General features: G+C 42.1%; 1 pseudogene; it reads left to right on the top strand.

Annotated features, from left to right (window-relative positions):
• Positions 1 to 7,882: 7,882 nt before the first annotated feature.
• LOC148351156 (uncharacterized) lies at positions 7,883 to 9,300 on the top strand (annotated as a pseudogene).
• The last annotated feature ends 13,542 nt before the right edge of the window (positions 9,301 to 22,842 follow it).

The following is a 22,842-nucleotide window of genomic DNA, read 5'->3' as shown; positions in this document are numbered from 1 at the left end:
TGCAATGATATAAAGTGGAGTGATCAGCGCCACCACACACCTTACATGGAGGGGAGTTGAAAGGACTTAGGCGCCTCTGAATACGCTCAGGATTGCGTGGCTCCACTCTAGACAAAACTCTCTCTAGCATGCTCATCATTCGGCCAAGGACATCACTGTCATCTTTCTGAGCAGGCTGTGGGACATGCTGTGGTGGGACATGCTGTGGTGGGACATGCTGTGGTGGGACATGCTGTGGTGGGACATGTTGTGATGGGACACGGACAGGCGGTGAGACATGCTGTGGGCGCTGGGCATGCTGTCGAACACACGAAAAATCTGTATATGGATCGGGGTTAACATGGTGGGGACAAATGGACTGGAGACCCGTCTCTATAGAGCCAGAGTAGGAACAACAAGAAGATTCACTGTCAAGCACTGCAGTCGGGTAATTCTTCAGTGGAGGGACACTGCAAGACCTAGTTGACGCCCCTGATTCCCTTTGATACTCATCTATCCTGAGTTGAACGTCCTTAGAAGTCCACTCATTAACAGGCTTGCATCTGAAAATGTTCGATAGCTGTGGATCAGGACAGTACTTTGCAAACATTTGTGCCACTTCCCCACCAAGGTTTTCCATTTTTCTACCCAAGCGACGCAAACCCTCATCAGCAGTGTCTGCTGCTTTGTTTAGTCTGATCCAGTAGTCAACTGGATTTTCCTTTGGTGTGGGTAGCGTGGTGTAAAAATCTTGCAACGGGAGAGTTGACGAGGAATGACTAAAGTATCGTATTAGAATGTCATAAATGATATCTGGGTCTTGCCTCACATCAAGTGCCTCATCACTCCTGAGAGCTACTCTGACAACGTCTCTTGCCCTCCCTAAAAGCCTGCATAGTATCTCATCTGCTTTTTCAGCTGTTGTATAAGACTGTTTCCGAAGCTGGGCTTTAGTCATGGTGATCCATTCTTGAATTGAAAACTTGTCAGAACCATTTCCCCTGAAAGTCACAATTTCACGTTCAGTCTTGACATGGACAATTACCGGTGTAGTGTTTACCTGCGTTGTGTTATGTGGTCTGGGGTCGTCTTTAGTCATAGCAGTCGCTGCTTTGCCAGTCATTGGTGTGTCATGTGCATGTGTGCGATCAATGAAACCAGAAGAGAGCAGACTAGCCAATACTGAGTTGCCTATCTGCTCTCCAATTCGGCCTACCATGTCAGTCAGGTGTTGCAGGGCAATGTTATCACTCATTGGGGTTGAAGTCTGTGCACTCTCCCTCAAGAACTGTTCACTTGGAGACCAGTTTGGGCTCATACCACGCCCCCTGTCCCTCCCATCACTAACATGTTCTTGGAGACCACCTACACCTTCACTTCCATACCCACTAGTAAGTGTGTTTGCATTCAAACCATTAAAATGGACACCCCTGCCCCTGCCAATAGAAAAGCCCTGAAAATCGTCATTTTGACTACTATATCCTTCACCCATTATACTTTCAGTAGTACAAAGAATAGAAAATAAAACAGGAAAAAAATAAAAACCAGAAATTAACTAATAATTTACGTATTGATAGCAAATGCACAGTGGCACAAATACATAAAACGAAATCAACGCGCCAATGCAGTGCAACAGTACCCTCTAGTGGACACAAGAAGAATATGCAGCAACGCCGGGATCCGCTCAGAGGCTGATCAAAATGATCCAGTTGTGTAGTCACGGCACCAGTGTAGCGACCCTCTTTCATGCACGACACAAGGTTTCACAATCTCTGGGTTTATTGCCTGCATTCAATAAACAAAACAATACAAAAGTCAGGGGCCTCTGTTCACGACTGCAATTATCTTCAACGCTTACAAACTCACTTCAGCTACGGCAAGCAGACAACATGCGAGCACATTAATAATGAAACTTCAATAATAACAATGAACATAACTTTCACACGTACCTGCACTCAATAAACAAAACAATACAAAAGTCAGGGGCCTCTGTTCACGACTGCAATTATCTAAAATATTAAAGATACAAAAGAACGGGTCATCACTCAACAGGCCGCACCTCGTGGCGTGTTTGCATCAAAACACGTTGCATCTTCATTTCAAGCTGTATTGCTTAACTTCTTATTTAGTGCTTTTTTAATATACATCATTTAGAACAACTTATATATCTTTATATACAAAAATAATTTCGAAAGCAGCTCAAATGTCTAGCAAAATATGCATTTTTTTTATCCAACTGATATTGGGCACATCTTACCTTCAACGCTTACAAACTCACTTAAGCTACGGCAAGCGCTGAAGCCCATAAAGTGCCAAACGAAAAAAAACAGTCGCAGACGCCCATGACTTAACAACTGAATGAGGTACCGGAATATTAACAATAATACAACAAAAACACAGATTTTGTGAGAATTCAAAAAAACATTCAAAACAATCAAATTTCAACTCTGTTACAGTAAGCTTTTTGTATCTTTCTCCTAAACCAGGGGTCGGGAAACTTTTTGACTCAAAGAGCCATAAAAGCAAACTATATTAATTTTATTTTGGGAAAGAGCCACAACATATATGACAAATTTACTCAATTGCAAAACCCTCGCCCCAGACAAAAGCTTAATCTTCAGCACATTTATTTTTGATGATTTGATAAAAATTATGAAAAGAGAATAATGCCAGAGCCCGTGTCCCAAAATCAACAAACATACACTTTAAACTTGTCTCTTTCTTGCAATTACCGTATTTTCCGCACTATAGGGCGCACCGAGTTATAGGGCGCACCCCCAAAAAATAGTTTTTGGTCCTATATCTTCCATAGATAAGGCGCACTGGATTATAAGGCGCTACAATGGGAACGTCGACAAAACAGTCAGATGATTCAGTCAAACTGATTACCCCCTTAACATTCCCAAAGCTTGCAAAGAAGCAAATACGTGTCGTAGACACGTGCGGATGCGGTGTCCGTACGATGTCACTCAAATGCATCATTTCAAATATCATTCGGAAGGTTAAAGTCTTGGGATTCAAGAAATGCCAACCATTCCTTAGTTTCTATTTTTTTTTTTTCGCTCGCAACTTTACTGTGCATATGACAATAAACACTTGGAATTGAGTTTAATTCACTCAACTCATCACAGCAAAATCAAGATCGTTCTAAAACAAAATACCGGGAAAATATAAAGCTGCATAGCTCACGTAAGTTCTCACGTTCAATAATGATACGCAATCATGGTCTTCTTACAACCGTGAGTGTAGTAAATCCAGGAGAGTAAAATGTTTACAAATACAGACTAATGAAACATGTTTCTTTATGGCGTAGTTTAGCAAGCTTGCTATTCAGTCATCTTTTTCGGCCAATTGCAGGGTTTGCTTTGGCCCTCTAGCCTATCCGAGGCTCCGAATAACTTCAGCCAATAGCGATCGATTTAACTGATGATTGACACATCTTTTTCGGCCAATTGCAGGGTTTGTTTTGGCCCTCTAGCCTATCCGAGGCTCCGAATAACTTCAGCCAATAGCGATCGATTTAACTGATGATTGACACATCTTTTTCGGCCAATTGCAGGGTTTGTTTTGGCCCTCTAGCCTATCCGAGACTCCGAATAACTTCAGCCAATAGCGATCAATTTAACTGATGATTGACCTATCTTTTTCGGCCAATTGCAGGGTTTGTTTCGGCCCTCTAGCCTATCCGAGGCTCCGAATAACTTCAGCCAATAGCGATCGATTTAACTGATGATTGACACATCTTTTTCGGCCAATTGCAGGGTTTGTTTTGGCCCTCTAGCCTATCCGAGACTCCGAATAACTTCAGCCAATAGCAATCAATTTAACTGATGATTGACACATCTTTTTCGGCCAATTGCAGGGTTTGTTTCGGCCCTCTAGCCTATCCGAGGCTCCGAATAACTTCAGCCAATAGCGATCGATTTAACTGATGATTGACACATCTTTTTCGGCCAATTGCAGGGTTTGTTTTGGCCCTCTAGCCTATCCGAGACTCCGAATAGCTTTAGCCAATAGCGATCGATTCAAATGATGATTGACACATTGGTTAGCCAATGAAACGCCGGTATATAAATCCCAGCATACACTGCGGACTACTCCACGTTCGGGGGAAAATCGAGTCGGCGGCTGTTGCGTAAGTTGCGAGACCTTGCGATTTAATATTGAGCCATATATAAGGCGCATTGTATTATAAGGCGCATGGTCAGCGTTTGAAAAAAATTAAGACTTTTAGGTGCGCCTTATAGTGCGGAAAATACGGTACTCAAGATTGGTTAAACTCATTTTGACCCTTTTTTTCATACATATTGGTTTCAAAACCAGATGCAAGCAGTTAATTTGTAAAAACGTCACAACATTCTGCAAACAGAGAGCCTGATGTGCTTACCTTTGGCGCAGACAGAGTAGGGGGAGAGATGGGAAGGAGTGCTTGCACTTTTTGCATAGCTCCACCCATCCCTCCCACTCACCCAATCAAATAACTTTAAGTTCTCTTCCGGTGTTTTGGCGTATTTACAGTTTGTCCTGTGAATTTCATCATAAAGTATCTGAACACTGAACACAGATTATATACTGAGCTTTTATATAAAGGATTCTTTAGCATTGTACAGCCAAAACTGTTTTGTTTTTTTTTCCCGTGTGACACCTTGACTGTAAATTGTAGTGAAAAACGTGCCCAATATATTCTGTGAAGTACTACTTTGTAATTCAGCTTTGGTTTGGCTTTGCGTGTATCTGAACAGGATTAATGGCTCAAGTTTTGAATGAGATGGAGAAAATTTGCATCCGATCAAATTTGTCTTTGTGCCACAGGTACTCATAGAAAAAGCCATATATGGCTCGCAAGCCATAGGTTCCCGACCCCTGCCCTAAACCATGATGTTGAACAATCTGTGTTTTTCAGGTCATTTGACGGCTGTTCTGGGGATCCCATGTTGCCACTCTTCAAAGAAGTTGCAAAGAGAACAACTTGCAACTGGTCACCTTAAATAACAAGTGATAATAAATGTCAATGAGCTTACCCCAAAAATGGTGTTCTAATAATTAGTTCTAAAGGTATTCAAATCTATAAAACAACAAGGGTGCCCAAATTTATGCACCTGCCTACTTTTGTTTAAGTAATTATCGCACAAATTCTGTAAATCCTATGAACTTCCTTTTCAATTCTCATATATATATATATATATATATATATATATATATATATATAAAATAAAATGGAAAAATGGAACTTATTTGGGTTTTATTTTGCAGTCAGTGCAGATCACATTAAGTCCAGCTTTCGTCCCTGTTGATAATTTTAAGTAGCTTGAGCAGGACATCCCCAAAGGGGGGAAGGCTATCTCCAGTAGAAAAACAACTTGTTTTTGTGCCTTTCTGTGTATAGCAATTATGGTGAACCATCTCAGTAAAGTAAATTTCTACAGCCATTGTCATATATCCTATTTTGCTCTAAATATTCTGTAATATATTTTTTGAAAGAGCTCTTATTTTAACCGACCTATTTGGGTTGGCAATTACTGCAATCTTCGACAGTAGGATCTTTTTGTAATAGGGAATTTAGATCTCATTTTGGTTCCGTAAGTGAAATCAGGTTAACATTAGAAAAATATCAGCGATTCATTGATAAACAGGGTAGGAATGTACTTAAATAAACATTCAGATCAGAAATCAAGTGCATAGAACAATACTAATTGCATTGGAACTTAGAATAGCAGCCTATCACCAATCCCTTAACTTAAACGACATACTTAACAAAACTATAAGATGACAACGAAATCTTCACTTTTGGGTCAATTCTCATGCACAAAGGCCCTAATCGGTAAGCTATTCTTCGAATTATCTCAGGTTTTAGTCTATTGCTAAAACAATGGTCATTAATTGGAACGAAGGAGTTAGACCAAGTATGAATCACTATCCCGGTAACTCAAATGGAGGAAAACGTAAAATTATTATCAGTAAAAGGATAATTTTGTTCTTATGTCTCCCTGATGGAACGGGTAAAATGAAAATATTTACTCAAGCTGCCCATCTACAAGATTCTCTGTCGAAGACTGATCTTCTTGATGAAATGAAATTATTGTCTGCGTGTCAGGGAGATAAATCTCTGCATAATTTTTCCCTTTCACCGAGCCCTTTTTGTTCCCAACTCAGCTTCTATTTGGACACAATTACATTTTGCTCATCACCAAAACTGATTTTATCTTTTCTGGGCTACGAACACCAAAATCAGACCACATACATCATTCACCTTTGGCCAATGTGATTATTTTAGTAATCCTTAAAGACTACACACTTTAACTTGATATTTTCAAAGACATTCAATGTCCCCAAAAAGTTATTGGAATAAAGTTTACCATTTTGAGCTCCCCAAAATGATCATCCAACAGGGTGAGGTGGTACTTCTGAGATCCATGCAGTCATTCTTTGTTTTCCTGACTTTATGTCTTCCATGCATGGAAACTATACTACAATAAATTTCGGACTATACAGTGCAACTTTTGTAACAAGCTTTCAACCATGCTGCTTATGCAATGTTCCGGCTAATGTCTGCATTTTTCCTAAAGGCCGCCAGGGGTGCCCGAGCAGTTAAGTAAGAGTGGGACAAGTGGAATATTTGTGTCAAGGAAAACGCAAGTTTATTATAACTTGGCGCTTTGTGCATGAACAAAACTAACATGCACAGACCCCCAGTATGAAACTTTACACGGTTGGAATCTATGAGTTGCCGTCGATGTAACAAACCCATTTTCGCAGGCATCCAAAGAAGTTGAAGACAGCCAGGGGATGTAATGGTGAGTTACACCAGCTATAAAGTCTTTTGGTATCTTGTTTCCAGAGGTGGGTAGTAACGGAGTACATTTACTCCGTTAGATTTACTTGAGTAAGTTTTGGGAAATTTTATCCTTCAAGGAGTATTTTTAAATCCCTATACTTTTTCTTCTGTCTTGACTAAATTTTGGGAAAAAAATCTGTACTTTTACCCAGCTACATTAGGGAACATTGAAGACGTTACTTCGTTACTGAATACATCCCCTGCACGGTAGTACGCGTCTGTCTGTCTCCGGTCTACCATGTTTAACCAACCAAACGTAAAAGCTTTGTCACGTGACCAAATTCAACTTCAGCAGGGGAAAAGTGGTTTAAGGATGAAACAGACCAAAAATTTCACTTAGCAATTCCGACTATGAAAAGATAGAAGAGGAGGAGCACCCCTGGCCGCACATCAAAAGCAGGCTCCCCTTAAAGGGTTCGAAACACCAATTACAATATGCAATGTGTCCTTTGTTCGAGTTCATGGGCTAGCTTGTTGTTTTGCTTGCAGAGCCAGTTAAGATAATTATTGATGCTTTAAATGTGCTACTTGGTGTCACATCTGCTTAATTTATTTATTTGATTTACAGTGTTTTTCATTCTATTGTATATTAAAGGAATTTACATTGAAGACTTTTAATCTACTTTTTTACTTTTACTCACATATTTGGATGACTACTTTTACTTCTACTTGAGTAATATTATTCTGAAGTAACAGTACTTTTACTTGAGCAAAGTTTTTGGCTACTCTACCCACCTCTGCTTGTGTCAGATTAGTCCAGCTCCCCCAGTCATCCCCTTCAACACTGCTCCCCACAAACTGAGTGAGGTTGGGGAGGTGGATCGGAAATCAAGAGCAGCCTCAGCCGCTGGCCCGAACGGCATATCATATAAGCTGTACAAGTACTGCCCGGGCGTCCTGAAAATCCTTTGAAAACTCCTGCAGGTGGCATGGAAGAAGAACATCATTCCTTCAGAATGGCAGAGAGCGGTTACGATCTTCATCCCAAAAGAACCGAACTCTAACACAATCGACCAATTCAGGAGCATTGCACTTTTGAACGTGGAAGGAAAGATCTTTTTTTCCATCATGGCCAAGAGGTTGACCAGCTACCTCACAAGTAACACCTATATAGACACCAGCTGCCAGAAGGCTGGTGTCCCAGGATTTTCAGGGTGTGTGGAGCACTCGGCAATAATTTGGGAGCAAATACAAAGGGCAAGGAGAGAGAAGTGCGACCTCCATGTTGTGTGGCTGGATCTTGCCAATGCCTACGGGTTCGTCCCGCACCAGCTGATCAGCTTCCCCTTGGACTTCTTCCACACGCCAGACTGCATTAAAGGCATTGTGGCCAAGTACTTTGCAGACTTGCAGATGTGCTGTGCTCACCAGGACTTCCCTACAGGATGGCAGCAGCCTGAAGTGGGCATAGCAATGGGATGTTCGATCTCTCCCATACTGTTCATCGCGGCCTTTGAAATCATCCTCATCGGGGCAAGGAAGATGGTCGGCGGAATGAAACTGCCATCTGGCCAAAGGCTACCACCGTTGCGAGGCTTCATGGATGATGTCACCACCATTCTCCGGACAGCAGCATGCACATCAAGACTGCTGAAGAGGATTGATGAGCTTGTAGGCTGGGCAAGAATAAAGATCAAGCCATCTAAGTCCCGAAGCCTGTCCCTAAGGAAAGGTATCAGGGACGACCATACCATCTTCACTGCAGGAGGAGAGCAGATCCCGCTACTATTAAAGCAACCCATCCGTAGCCTAGGGCGCTCCTCCACAGCAGACCTCTCAGACAAGCAGGCGGCAGAGGCTGTGAAGAAACAGTTGCGGAAGGCCTATCCAGGATCAATCAGAGCCAGCTCCCAGGCAAATACAAAGTATGGTGTTACCAGCACATACTATTCCATCAGGTGATGTGGCCTTTGAAGGTGAGTGAGGTCTCTTCCTCACTGGCAAGCAAGCTGGATAGGCTGGCAAACTCTTACATTAGGAAGTGGCTGGGGCTGCCAAGATGCCTCTCAGATGTGGGCCTCTTTGGTCGGAACATACTCCAACTGCCGCTGCATTCCATCAGCCTAGGATGTAAGAAGGAGAAGGCCCGGATGGTTTTGGAATTGAGAGAGTCCTCCGATCATCTTGTTAGATCAGCGGGCACCAAAGTTCAAACAGGAAGAAGGTGGAATGCAGAAGAAGAGGTTGAGCAGGCAATCGGCAGGTTAAAACATCGCGAAGTGGTCGGCAGGGTCCAAGTAGGGCGAGCAGGTTTTGGTTGGAGCGACGTGCCCCTCTTTTGGTCAAAGGCTTCCAGGCGGGAGAGGTAAGAGATGGTGGTGACGGAAGTGATAAGGACTGAGCAGGAACGCCATACCATCAAAGCGGTTTCCCAGGGCAGACAGGGCATCTGGACAACTTGGGAAGGGCTCATGGACATGGATCCTTCAAGCCAGGCTCAGCTTTCTGATCCGGGCAACGTACAACACACTTCCCTGCCCCTATAATCTACATCTGTGGTACGGCACTGATGCGATCTGCCCCCTCTGTAGTACCATCAATGCGAGCCTTCAGCATATCCTCTCAAGCTGCAAGATGGCACTTTCCCAAGGCCGCTACACGTGGTGGCACGATGCCGTCCTAAAGAAGTTGGCAGAGGTAGTCCAAGGTTGCAGACAGAAGGAAAACAGTCAGCCAGCTCCTCCATCAAATCACCTCATCCAGTTTGCAAGGGCTGGCGACAACGTTCGCAAAAACACTAATGCCCCTCGCCCGCACACTCTGGAAGGCTCCTCTCGCCCGCCAGCGAACGGAGAATGAAAGTTGACGTCAAAAGGCAGTTGCAGTTCCCCAGGGAGATCGCAGAAACATCATTGCGGCCAGACATTGTCCTGTGGTCTGTAGCCAGCAAGGCGGTCCTCCTGGTTGAGCTCACTGTCCCTTGGGAGGAGGGAATAGAGGCAGCATACGAGAGGAAACGGGCGAAGTATGAATACCTGGCAGCCGAGTGCAGGGAGGCGGGCTGGAAAACAACAGTATGCCCAGTGTAGGTGGGGTGCAGGGGTTTTGTGGCCTCCTCAAACTCCCGCTTGCTCAGAGACCTTGGATGCACAGGAGCGGGCAACCGGAGAGCAACTAAAGAGCTGTTAGAAGAGGCGGAAAAGGGCAGCTTCTGGCTGTGGCTGCGGAGGAATTACAGGAACTGGGGGCCTTCAAGTAACACCTAGGGCATCAGTGGGGTTGGCAGGGAGATTTCCCAGCCATCGCTCCGCCACCGGGAGATGTCCTGGGGTTAAAGGAGCGAAACATCAATGACCGGTGGTCCCCAGCTGATGACCCAGTCAGGCCCGAATGTTCAGGGCACACAAGCATTCCGAAGGCGCCGGAGGAGGCGCGTCAGGCAGAAATGCCCAGCAGGAAGACTACCACCCTGTATTACCATTTATATATTTCTGTGAGGAGTATATTTTGAATCCCCAGAGTTGAAGCATTCCAATGATATGTGACATGACGCATTTCTGTGACTGGTGACATCGTATAGACACTTATTTGTTTAGGAAAAGTCCAGCAGGCCGTCGAAACGTTAGGGGGTTAAGGTACAGTATATGATTAAAACTCTTTTTTTGTGCCGTTTTTATTTATAAAAATCTCTTGTTTCAATGTGGGCACATGTGGCTTACAGTCAAGGTGCGGCTTATCTATGTACAAAATGGTTTTCCTTTAAAAATGTACTGGGCGTGGCTTACCACCCCGAGCAAAAAGTATATTATTACCAGTCTTGGGCAAGCCCTCACTGAGACATTTTATTATGTATAAAAAGATATGCAATCAGTGCATTTTGACTAAAAAATAAGGACACACCGAGTCAATTTCCTCTTCTTAATTGGGCGCCTGTCTTAGATTGAGTCTGCTCATTAGTAAGCATTTAAAAGCAGTGCAGTTATCACACCTTAGAGGGCTACTGGATTAAATGGATTTGCAAGAATCATGGCTCCAACAATAGAGATGTCTCTTGAGACCAATGACAGGATCATCAAACTTTCTAAGAAGGTAAGGCTACTCGTATTGTTGCTTAAATCAAGTCAAGTCAAGTCATATTTATTTGTATAGCCCTAAATTACGAAGAGTCTCAAAGGGCTTCACAGATTATTACACTATATTACACAGACTATTTTTCAGCCGACGAGAAGAGTAGGTTATTCATATGCTATGGAGTAGAAGTGAGTTTTAAGCTTAGATTTAAACATTTCCACTGAGGTTGCAGATCGGATCTCAGGGGGAAGAGCATTCCACAGCACCGGTGCCCGGATGGAGAACGCTCTCGAACCAGCAGAACACTTCTTTGCTCTTGGGATCACCAGAAAACCGGCAGTCTCAGATCGTAGGCTTCGGACCGGGACATAGGGGCAAATCAGATCTGAAAGATAAGAGGGAGCAAGTCCATGTATGATTTTGTATAATACTAAGAGAACCTTGAAATCACATCTAAGGCTTAGCATTTTCTTCCTGTATGCATTGAATCTTCTTAGTAAAGAAGACCATTAAGTCATGAGCAGGGTGTGTCGAACAATCTGTGATAGTCTGTTGCCTTGTATGCGATGCTACAGTGTCAAAAAGGACTTTGGGATTGTTCTTTTGAGACGCAAACACCTTCGAAAGGTAGGCCACTTTATGCTTTAACAAGCTGTCACACCAGGTTTGATGAAAAACCTCAAGCTTGGTAGCGCGCCATTTTCTTTCCAATTTCCTGCATTCTTGTTTAAGGGTTCTAGTTTCATTAGTAAACCAAGGCGTGCGTCTTTTAGGACGTGATTTTAGCTTTATGGGCGCTATTGAATCTAGGACACCAGTCAGGATAGTATTGAACTCATTCATGAGTGAGTCAATCGAGCCATTGTATGAAGGAAAGGACGCAACTGCTCCAGGAAGGAGTTCAAAGAGCTCAGAAACTGTGCCAGTGCTTATATTGCGTCCGCTAAATCCTTCAGCTTTTTAACACTACATTTAGCTAGCACCTCAAATGTAATAAATAACGATCCGAGATAACGGCAGTACACGGTAACACCATAATGTTTGAGGTTAAAACTCCTCGAGTCAGAACCAAGTCTAGCGTGTTTCCATCTTTATGGGTTGGCAAATCAACCAGTTGATTAAAACCAAATGCATCAATTAGAGACCTAAACGCAATAGTAAGTGAACTGAGTGGGGAGTTCATATGAATGTTAAAGTCCCCCATAATTATAATTTTGTCTGCATAGGTTACTAGTTCAGACAAAAGTTCAGCAAATTCGTCCAAGAAAGTTGTGTATGGCCCAGGTGCGCGATAGATAGTTATTACATAAATTGACAATAGAGAGGACCGCATCACAAGAGCCTCAAACGCCTTGTAATTATTAGAGGTACGAGGATTAAATTTGAGCGTTTTTTCAGAAATGAGCGCGACACCGCCACCCTTTTTCAACGTGCGTGCTACATGGCTACTCGCGTAGTCAGGGGGTGAAGCATAATTTAGCGCTAAATACTCATCCGGGCGTAACCAAGTTTCACAAAGACCAATACAGTTAAGTTTATAATCAGGAATAATGTTATCAACAAGTAAAGCTTTAGGAGCAAGCGATCTAATATTTAAAAGACCAAATTTTAGCTTTGCTGAATCATTTGACTTAGCTGAAGTCTTTGTAGTCTTTGTAGAGATCGTCAAAAGATGTCGCCTTTGGGGCCGTTCGTGAGCGTGGAGTTTAAAGCGTCGGTTGTCCGGCGAGGAATGAATACTGAAATTAGTCACATCCTTGCGTCCTTCTTGCTCCTTTGACTTCGCACGCTTCACACATCTACCCGCACGGCAACCACGCTTCTGTTTTCTGTCTTTACGGCGCCGTTGTCGTCGTTTATTAGGAGGAATAGTTGTCCACAAGGATGCCGGATCTCTTTGAAGTTCGCTCGGTATATCATAGGCGGTGTAAAAAGTGCCCGAAAAGTCGAAATTTAGACGCCCACCCAACCAAATAAGTTTGTCCTTACTGTAAGTATTTTTGGCCACGCATGTGTCCAAAAAAGAAAGCAAAAAAGACAAGAGAACGGCAATAAATAGAAGATTAGCTGGAGAGCAACTAGCCGCAGCAGCATCCATGCGTGCCGCCATGTTGCTTAAGATGTGGGCCCTTCAGCTGTATCAAAAATTTGGACCAAGAACAAACCGCATGGTGGTTCAAGTCAAGCATACTGGTAAGCAAAAAAAGACACACAGGCATCAAGACAAACAACTAAAGGCCATATGTCTACAAAATCGAAAATACACATCAATAAATAGAATAGAATAGAATAGAATAGAATAGAATAGAATAGAATAGAAATGGGATGAAGTTGGAGTCCATGTATGTGCCAGAACTGTGCAAAATCGTCTAAAGGAAATGGGTTTTTCATATAGGAAAGCTAAAAGGAAACCATCGTTGATGCTTAAACACAAAAGAACCGTACTGCAATGGCCTAAGGAGAGGATGACTGGACAAAGGTTATATTCAGCTAACGAATCTGCATTGGACAAGTTGATGATGCTGGAACGTTTGTTTGGTGCTGTTTCCGTGAGTTTTACAAGAGGACTGCTCAAAGAAAACATAAAAATTCCCACAGTCCCGAATGATATGAGTCAAGTCATTTTTATTTGTATTGCCCTTAATCACAAAGAGTCTCAAAGGGCTTCACAGGTTATTACACAGGCTATTTTTTCAGACTATTATTACACCATCCCCTGATCTGGAACCAACATGAGGGCATGGAAAAACTCAAAAAAACCTCAACATGAGGAAAATGAAGAAACCTTGAGAAGGGACCGCACAAGTGGTATCCCCCTTCCAGGATTACCAGGCAGCAAAGGATGTTGCAATCGCAAATAATACAGAGATATTGTCCACGAAAAGTATAGGTTATTCATATGCTATAGCGTAGAAGTGAGTCTTAAGCTTAGATTTAAACATTTCCACTGAGGTTGCAGATCGGATCAGGCAAAGGTACTGGAGAAATGGATGTGGTGGTCGAATCTGCAATAAATGCACAAGTTTACGTTGACATTTTGGACAGCTTTCTTATTCTTTCAATTGAAAAAATGTTTGGCGATGCTGAACTCATTTTCCAAGATGACAATGCATCATGCCACAGAGCGAAAACTGTGAAAGCATTCCTTGAAGAAAGACACATCCAGTCAATGGCATGGCCTGCAAATAGCCCAGATCTCAACCCTAATTGAAAATTTGTGGTGGGAATTGAAAAAATTGTCCACAGCAAGGCTCTGACTTGCAAAGGTGATCCGGCAGCTGCAATCAAAGAGAGTTGGCACCAAAATGATGAAGAATACTGTTTGTCACTCTTCAAGTCTAAGCCTCAGGGACTGTTAGCTATCATAAAAGCCAAAGGTGGTGCAACTACAGACGCCTCCTGACTTACGTACAATCGACTTACATGCATTCGACTTACGCAAAACGGTAGATAGGATCGTTTTTTTTCGGGATGTCGAAAAATATCCGGAAATTGCTGGAAGTTAGATTTGGTACTGTGTGCACCTTTTCCCGAGTAGAGGACAGTACTGTAGTGCTTCTTCTCAACGCGTGGCGCTGTGAGAGGTCAACCAGCATCTACGCCTAAGAAATCCGGTTTATACTTCCTGGTTCGTGTGTAATCATGACAACGTGTACTGTATCTCTAGCGCGCGAAAAACTTTGTTTTTATTGTTTAATATATCGTGCATGCATTCAATATGGATAGTGTAAAGTGTAAGGAAGAGGCGAGCTGTTTCTTTTGAAAGAAAGTGGAATAAAAAAGCCTGATGTGTTTGAGAAAATGGTCGGCCACTTCTTACCACAGAGGAGGACCTCGTGAAGCGTAAGTAAAACCTCACTTTATTTATCTTTCTAGAGCATATTATCTTATTAAATGTTTATTTTTTAAAAATCCACGTAACTTATAAAAACCTTAAACATAAATGTAAACCATAAACATACAAAATATAGCACTGAAGCAACTTACAACAGCTAGACTTTTGACTAAGACAAAAAAAGTTTGAGCATATGACTCCTGTATGCACTGGCTCCCAGTCCACTTAAGAAGTGACTTTAAGGTTCTCTTATCAACATACAAATGCTTGCATAGACTTGCACCCTCTTATCTCTCTAAATTGATTTCCCCCTAAGTTCCTGCAAGGAGTCTCCGCTCGGAAAATGCCGGTCTAATTGTGACTCCGAGACCCAAGAAGTCTGCAGGCTTGAGAGCATTCGCCATCCGGGCCCCGGTGCTACGGAATGCCCTGGCTCCGGAGATAAGATCTGAAACCCCAATGTAAGTTTTTTTTTTTTTTACTTTTTATTTCTCACACCAATTTTGACATAGGTTTGATTCCACCATCTTACATCAACACAAAATATATACACTTGACACACTCATAAATAACAGAAGGAACAACAGAGAAGAAAAAATACTATTAATAGAAAAGAAGAATAACTGTTCATACAATACATCCATACAAAAAGAAATATATATATATATAAATAAATAAATAAAAATATACACCCAAAAAAAACCCATAATAAATAGGGGGAGGTGTTTAGACATCAAGTAAAATTTGTGTGATAGGCTTCCATCTTTTCTCGAATTGGTCAAGTTTCAGTTGAAGTCTTGCAGTGATTTTTTTCCATAATGTACATTTGCTTTAATTTGTCTCTCCATTGTTTTATGTCAGGAGGTTGTGGTTTCAGCCAGGACACTGTGATCATTTTCTTTGCTACCAGAAGCATTACCCTTAGTATATATTTCTGTTGACCAGATAGTAATTCTTCTGGCAAAATTCCTACTATGTAAGCCTTTGGGTTCAACCGCAACTCCCAGCCAGTAATTAATGTTATTTCTCTCTGGATACTTCTCCAAAAATTTAATATTACAGGGCAATTCCAGAAAATATGCGTAAAGTCTCCGACCCCCCCACAGTTACGCCAACATAGATTTGAGGTATTTTTTATATTTTGAAGTGATAGAGGGTGTATAGAAGAATCGCATTTTTACTTTCCATTCAAACTCCCTCCAAGTCGGGCTGTTGGTTATTTTGTGTACCTCTTTCAATGTTTTTTCCCATTCGTTGTCTTTTATCGCTACATTAGTTTCTTGTTCCCATTTTTCCTTGACTGCCATGTCCTCATTACTGAGATCCATTCTCAGGGCATTATATAGTTTTGATATAACCCCCTTTATTGATTGTCCTTTTGTATATGATATTAATAATTCCTCAACCTTAGTTGGCTCCTTACATATTTTCCCCCATTCCACATGTTTCTGGAGGTAATGCCTTAGTTGCAAATATTTGTAAAAATCATTTCTAGGTAGGTCAAATTCTTGTTGGAGTTGTTCGAATGATTTCATTGCCTGTGCTTCCAATACTTGGGTAATCAACATCAGTCCTTTTTGGGCCCATTTTTGAAACCCTACCTCCATAACCCCAGGTTTAAAGTCTGTGTTTTTCGCTATTTTGGTAGCCCTATTTACAGATCTTGATATTTTAAAAATTTTTTTGTATTGTTGACCAAGTTTTAATAGTTCCCTTAATCCACAGGTGTCAAACAGGCGGCCCGCGGGCCACATCAGGCCCGCTAAGGGGTTGAATCCGGCCCGCGAGACAACACTCAGAGAAGCGCAAGAGAAAAACAAGCTGCAGCTTGAAATATGTCAACTTGATGTTGCCAAAGCCAGGTGCCTCGAACAAAGGCACTGTACTTGTATTTATTTCTCTCTTTTCCACGCCTTTTCTCCTACTCTCTGTCCCTGTCTCTTTCTCTCTCTGTCCCTGTCTCTTTCATTCTCTGTGTCTCTCTTTTTCTCTTCCTTTGTTCCTCTTTGTCTCTTTCTCTCTCCGTGTCTTTTTAACTTGCTCTAACTTCCTTTTTTCCTGTTCTCTCTTTTCTCTTTCTCTCTTCCCACGCTTCGCGCTTTCCTTTCTCTTTTCTCTCCTTCTGTCTCTCTATTTCTCTTTGGATTTCTTTCTTTTCTTTCTCGCCCTTTTTTCCCTCGCTCTCACTTCTCTTTTATCTCTTTTGTTTCTGACGCGCTGACCCTCTTTCTCTTTCTTTGTCCCGCCCTCTCTCCTTTTCCCTCCCTCTTTCTCTTATTCATTTATCTCTTTTTCTTTCTCTTTAATCTACTAATCCGGCCCCCGACAGAAAGTTTGTTCTATCGTGTGGCCCCCGAGTTAAAATGAGTTTGACACCCCTGCCTTAATCCATTCATTCTGGATTTTTAATTTCTTCCACCTCGTGACTGATATGTATGGTAACGATTCCACAGGCATATTTGGACAAGATCGCTGCTCCATGTCCACCCATATCGTATCTTTGTCTGTAGTAATCCACAAGATGAGTGCTTTAATTTGAGCTGCCAATAGTAATATTTAATATTGGGTAGGTCTAGGCCCCCTTTTTCTTTAGGAGCTAACAGGGTTTTGTATTTTATTCTAGGTTTCTTGTTTTGCCAAAGGAATTTTGTTATCAATTTATTTAACATTTTAAATGTGGACGCCGGGATCAGAATAGGAAGGGATTGAAACAGAAATAATAGTCTTGGTAATATGTTAATTCTAATTGTTTCTATCCTTCCGATAAGACTTAAGGGCAAAATTTCCCATTTTTCCAAATCTTTCCTTATTTCTTTTATCAACATTCCATAATTTGCATCAAACAGCTGTGTGGAATGTGGTGTAATGGTCACCCCCAAATATTTAAACCCTTTTTTTGTCCATTTAAAATCAAATCTTTCAATCACATCTGTTGGACATTTTCCTGATATCATCATTGCTATTGATTTGCTCTCATTATTTGAATACCCAGCTACTTCTCCATATATTTTAAGGCTCTCCAACAGTGGTGGTATTGATAACGAAGGTTCCTTCAGCATTACCAACAGGTCGTCTGCAAACAATGATATTTTATGTTCTGTTCCTCCTTCATCAAATATCCCCCTTATTTGCTCATTTTGTCTAATTGATTCTGCGAGTGGTTCTATGCTTATTGCAAACAAGAGTGGGCTTAAACAATCCCCTTGCCGGACTCCTCTTTTGATATCAAAGAAATCTGAACAGTGACCATTTACTCTAAGACGAGATTTAGGATTTTTATAGATTATTTTCACCCATTCAACAAATTTTTGAGGGAAGCCAAAAGCTATAAGTGATTGATGTAAGAAGCTCCATTTCACACTATCGAAAGCTTTTTGTGCATCCAAGCTCAGTAACATCGAGGGTTGGGTCTTAGATTTTGTGCTCGTAATTATGTTTAGTATCCTCCTAATATTGTTTGCACCCTGCCTTCCCGGAATAAACCCTGTTTGATCATTTCTAATTAATTTCGCTATAAATTTCTGCATTCTTTTTGCCAGTATGCTTGTAAGAATTTTTAGTAAACTAACTGGTCTATAGCTTTCACACAATATTGGGTCTTTTCCTTCTTTGTGCAAGACTGTTATGATGGCTTCCGACCATGATTTGGGGGGATCTCCTTTTGTTAAGAGCATAGTTAAATACTTTATGCAGTACTGGTGTTAATTCTTCCTTAAAGCTTTTGTAGAACACCCCCGGGAATCCATCCGTTCCTGGTGATTTATTTATTTTTAAGTTATTTATTGTATCTTGTATTTCCTGTTTTGTAATGGGGCGAATAATTTCTAATGTATCCCCCCCTGTTAGTGTTGGTAAATGTAGTTTTCCTAAAAAGTTTTGTGCCGTGTAGTTATCTAAGTCATTTTCTGAGTCCTTGTATAATTCTTTATAATAATCTGCAAATGCTTCTGCTCTACCTTTGGGTTTTACTAAACATTGTTTAGAGATAGGATGTTTTATTTGTGATATAATTCTATCTGTTTGGGCCTTTTTAAGTTGGAAGGCTAGCAGTCGACTGGCTCTATAGCCCATTTCATAGTATCTCTGGTTCACAAAGCGCAGAGCCCCTTCTGCTTTATTTGTCAAAAGTTCATCTAATTTGCTTCTGGTTGTTTTTAATACCTGTAATCTGGATTTATTTGGTGTTTTTTTTATGTTCTTCTTCTAGTTCCTTAATCTTCTCCTCCAATTCCTTCTGATTCTTTAAGCGTGTTCGTTTCAGTCGGGACGATATTTCAATTAGTTTCCCCCTTATTACAGCTTTCCCTCCTTCCTATAATATTGATGGAGAAACCTCATTGTTGTCATTGATTTGGAAATATTCTTTTATACACCGTTTTATTTCCTGTACTAAATTTTTATCTGAGAGGAGAGATTCATCCTCCAATACCTAAAATGGGGTTCATTGTCTAAACTTAGTTTCAAAGTAATTGGAGAATGGTCACTTATAGTAATATTCTCTATACCACACTCTACTACTGTATGCATATGTTGTCTTGAAACGTAAAAGTAATCAATTCTCGAATAGCTGCCATGCGGGTTTGAATAGAAAGTATAGTCTTTAGTTTGGGGATTCTTCTCTCTCCATGGATCTATCAATCCTAATTCTTTAGTTATGTTATTCAACATCCTCGACCTCTTTGTATTTGTTCCATGTACTGAAGGATACTTGTCCACTTTGCCATTCTGTACAGTGTTAAAGTCACCTCCTATAAGCAGACATGGGGACTTGAGACTTAGTGACTTGGACTCGAGTCGACTCGAGTCGCTGTTTTTATGACTTGTGACTTGACTTGGACTTGGCAATCTAAGACTCGGGACTTGACTTGTGACTTGACTTGCCCAAGAAAAAAATACTTGGGACTTACTTGGGACTTGAAGGTGAAGACTTGAGACTTACTTGAGACTTGCACATGTGTGACTTGGTCCCATGTCTGCCTATAAGTAACATTCCCTTCGCACAGTTGGTTATTACTTTAGCTAATACTTGAAAAAATGTCCCCTTTTCCTCAATTGGTGCATAAACATTCATTATTGATATTTCCCAACCGGCCATTGACCCTATAATCATTATATATCACCCCAGATTGTCCTTCACTTCTTTTTCGACTTTAAACACCACCCCTTTTCCAAGTAAAATTGCTACTCCCCTTCTTTTACCATAGGATGCGTAGAACACCTGGTTCACCCATTCTCTTTTTAGCTTCTTATGTTCAATCTCCAGACATGGGGACTTGAGACTTAGTGACTTGGACTCGAGTCGACTCGAGTCGCTGTTTTTATGACTTGTGACTTGACTTGGACTTGGCAATCTAAGACTCGGGACTTGACTTGTGACTTGACTTGCCCAAGAAAAAAATACTTGGGACTTACTTGGGACTTGAAGGTGAAGACTTGAGACTTACTTGAGACTTGCACATGTGTGACTTGGTCCCATGTCTGTCAATCTCTGTCAAATGTGTCTCAATGTAAGTTTTTAAATCAAGACTTAAGACACACTTCCAAAGCTTATGATTGATGCCCACCTCATATTCTGTATTGTCCTGTCTTTTTCCGACTGCCTGCCCGGTGGTGATACGAAGGAGAAGGACGATATGAGATGAGTCAGCGGACCAGCGTCTGACCTGAAGCATGTCAACGCCTGACCAGCTGGCAGAGATGGGAATCTGCGTCGTGTCTGTCATAGACTTTCTGGACAAATTTTCAACATGTTACCTAGTGTTTACTATGTTTGTGTACTCATCTCATCTCATTAGCTGCACTGCTTATCTTCAGTAGGGTCGCGGGGGTACTGGAGCCCATCCCAGTAATCATCGGGCAGTGGGCAGGGGACACCCTGAACTGGTTGCCAGCCAATCGCAGGGCACACAGGGACAGACAACTCGCTCGCTCATTCACACCTAGGGACACCGACCAATCCACCTGAAATCCATGTCTTTGGAATGTGGAAGGAAACCGGAGTGCCCGGAGGAAACCCACGCAAGCACGGGGAGAACATACAAACTCCGCACAGCAAGTCCGGTAGCTCGATTTGAACCCACTCAGGATATTCCCAAGACCTTAGAACTGTGCCGCACACGCCCTAACCACTGCGCCGCCGTGCTGTGTACTGTGTGTTTGTGTACTGTAATGCTAAATCTAATTCACCCTGGTCATCCTGAAAGAGGGATTACCACTTGTGAGGCCCCTTCTCAAGGTTTCTCTTTTTCCTCACGCTGAGGTTTTGAGTTGTTCCTTGCCCGCATGTTGGTTTAAGATCAGGTAATTGTGGAATTGTAATCCTGTGCAGTCCTTTGAGACATTTTTTTTGATTAAGGGCTATATAAATAAATGTGACTTGACTTGACTTGACGAATGATCGTACGGAACCTAACTCCTTCTTAGGTCGGGCAGCGTCTGTAATTACTATGTTTTGATTGTTATTTCTTTGTATGTTTTTCATAATTCCATACTTTTTTCCTCAGAATTGAGTGATTCCATATTTATTTCCCTGCACTTGCTCTCTAAAGGTAACATTTACTTTTTAGTGTTTCTGAATGCCAATATGTTACACTTTGGAATGACCTTCCACTTGTTTCACGTTTGTGATCTGAGTTTTTTTCTACAGAATAAAATGTCTGAGTTGGGGCTGGCTCAGGACTGGTGATTCCCTACTCTTTGCTTGGGGTTATATAATCAGCTGTCTCTATAATCTGGATATTATGGTATAACCGTTTTTTACTGTTTTTGTATAATAATATGTAACATACATTTTGAGTTACTTTTATCATCTGTCCTTTATAATTCCTAATTTTCTGATAAAGAGAGAAGACATCAATGGTATTTAAATTGGCAAGCAGAACAGAAAAGAGCCCTGACCTCAGATAAGACTGTCCAAACTGTTCTAAAAGCCCTGCCCAAAGCTGTTTGGTTTTCGTTACATATTCCAGGTTGCATAGCAAATCTGTCCTAAATGTTGTGAAATTCAAAGCAACAAGTTTGGGCAATAGTCACAACTATGTCAGAATGGTCAAAACAACAAATAGCAGTGTCACAATAACCCGGATCGGGAACACCTGTGCTCAGGATCTGGCGCCAACAGCCAGGACAGCTGAATGGCACACCCTGTCCATCTAAATCCTCAGCTTCCGGAAACAACTTGTCTGACTATGCGATCTGTTGCCATCTGCTCAGAAAGCCCGTACCTCCGACTCTTTGCCTGCCTCCTGTTTTCTTCTACTTGATCTCCGTTGCCGACCCGTTTCCGAATTTGCCTTCGACCTGCCCTGCCCGCCTGACTCCTGATCTCTCTTCCGAACACGACGACGCCCTCCTTCTCCAGCCCCGACCAACAACACGAAGACTACGCCTGTCCACAACCATTCCCGCCAAGCCTTGACAATCCGTCAAACAACGGATCGAAGAATCACGCCTTGTCATTCCTTCCTTCCAATAAAAAAACAAGAAACGAGTGCAAGTGATCTCGGTTTTCCTTCCGTCCCGCCTGACAGAACAATCAGACCGAAATCATGAGATCAGCGCGCGTTTCTCCGAAGGAAGAACCAAGCAACTCGGAGCCTCCTTCCGCTCTGCAGCGGCTACAATGGACCGAGAGCACCGTACAAAAATCCGCAAGTGACGTCGCTACGCTATTACAACAAGTCCAACAGCAACAAGGTCTTTTGCAACAGCAACAACAGCATGACAAGGAACGCAACCTCCACGTGGTGTCCTGTGGACGGCCACATGGCCGACGAATGCGTCTCCCACCCGCTACACGAACGCTTCGGTACAACTACCCAAAGCTGAACGCACAGACCTCATCCGCTTTCGGAGCGGCCACCATCAGCTGCTTCGACGCTGGCAATTCCTCCTCCGCAAGTCGGCCACCGACATCTGTCGACTTTGTGGGGAGAGCGAGGAATCGGCCGAACACCTATGGGTCGATTGCCCCGCCTTCATCGCGGACCGTCAACAATGGGCAGTTGGATCCGAATTCGCGGAACTCGTAACACAACCGAAGCGTTCCATGTCGTTCCTAAAGATCATCTTTAGACGACTTGAAGCGATTTAACAACAACAACAACAGCAACAACATCTATTACTACAAAACCAACAACATGTAGCGAGCCTGTCAGAGCAACTGTCAAAATTACTAACGTCA

The sequence above is a fragment of the Urocampus carinirostris genome, chromosome 16 (genome assembly GCF_059441175.1).
Source record: "Urocampus carinirostris isolate Australia breed hairy pipefish chromosome 16, RoL_Ucar_1.0, whole genome shotgun sequence".
Taxonomy (NCBI): domain Eukaryota; kingdom Metazoa; phylum Chordata; class Actinopteri; order Syngnathiformes; family Syngnathidae; genus Urocampus; species Urocampus carinirostris.
The sequence above is the reverse complement of the archived record's forward strand: the minus strand, read 5'-3'. Positions and strand labels throughout refer to the sequence as shown.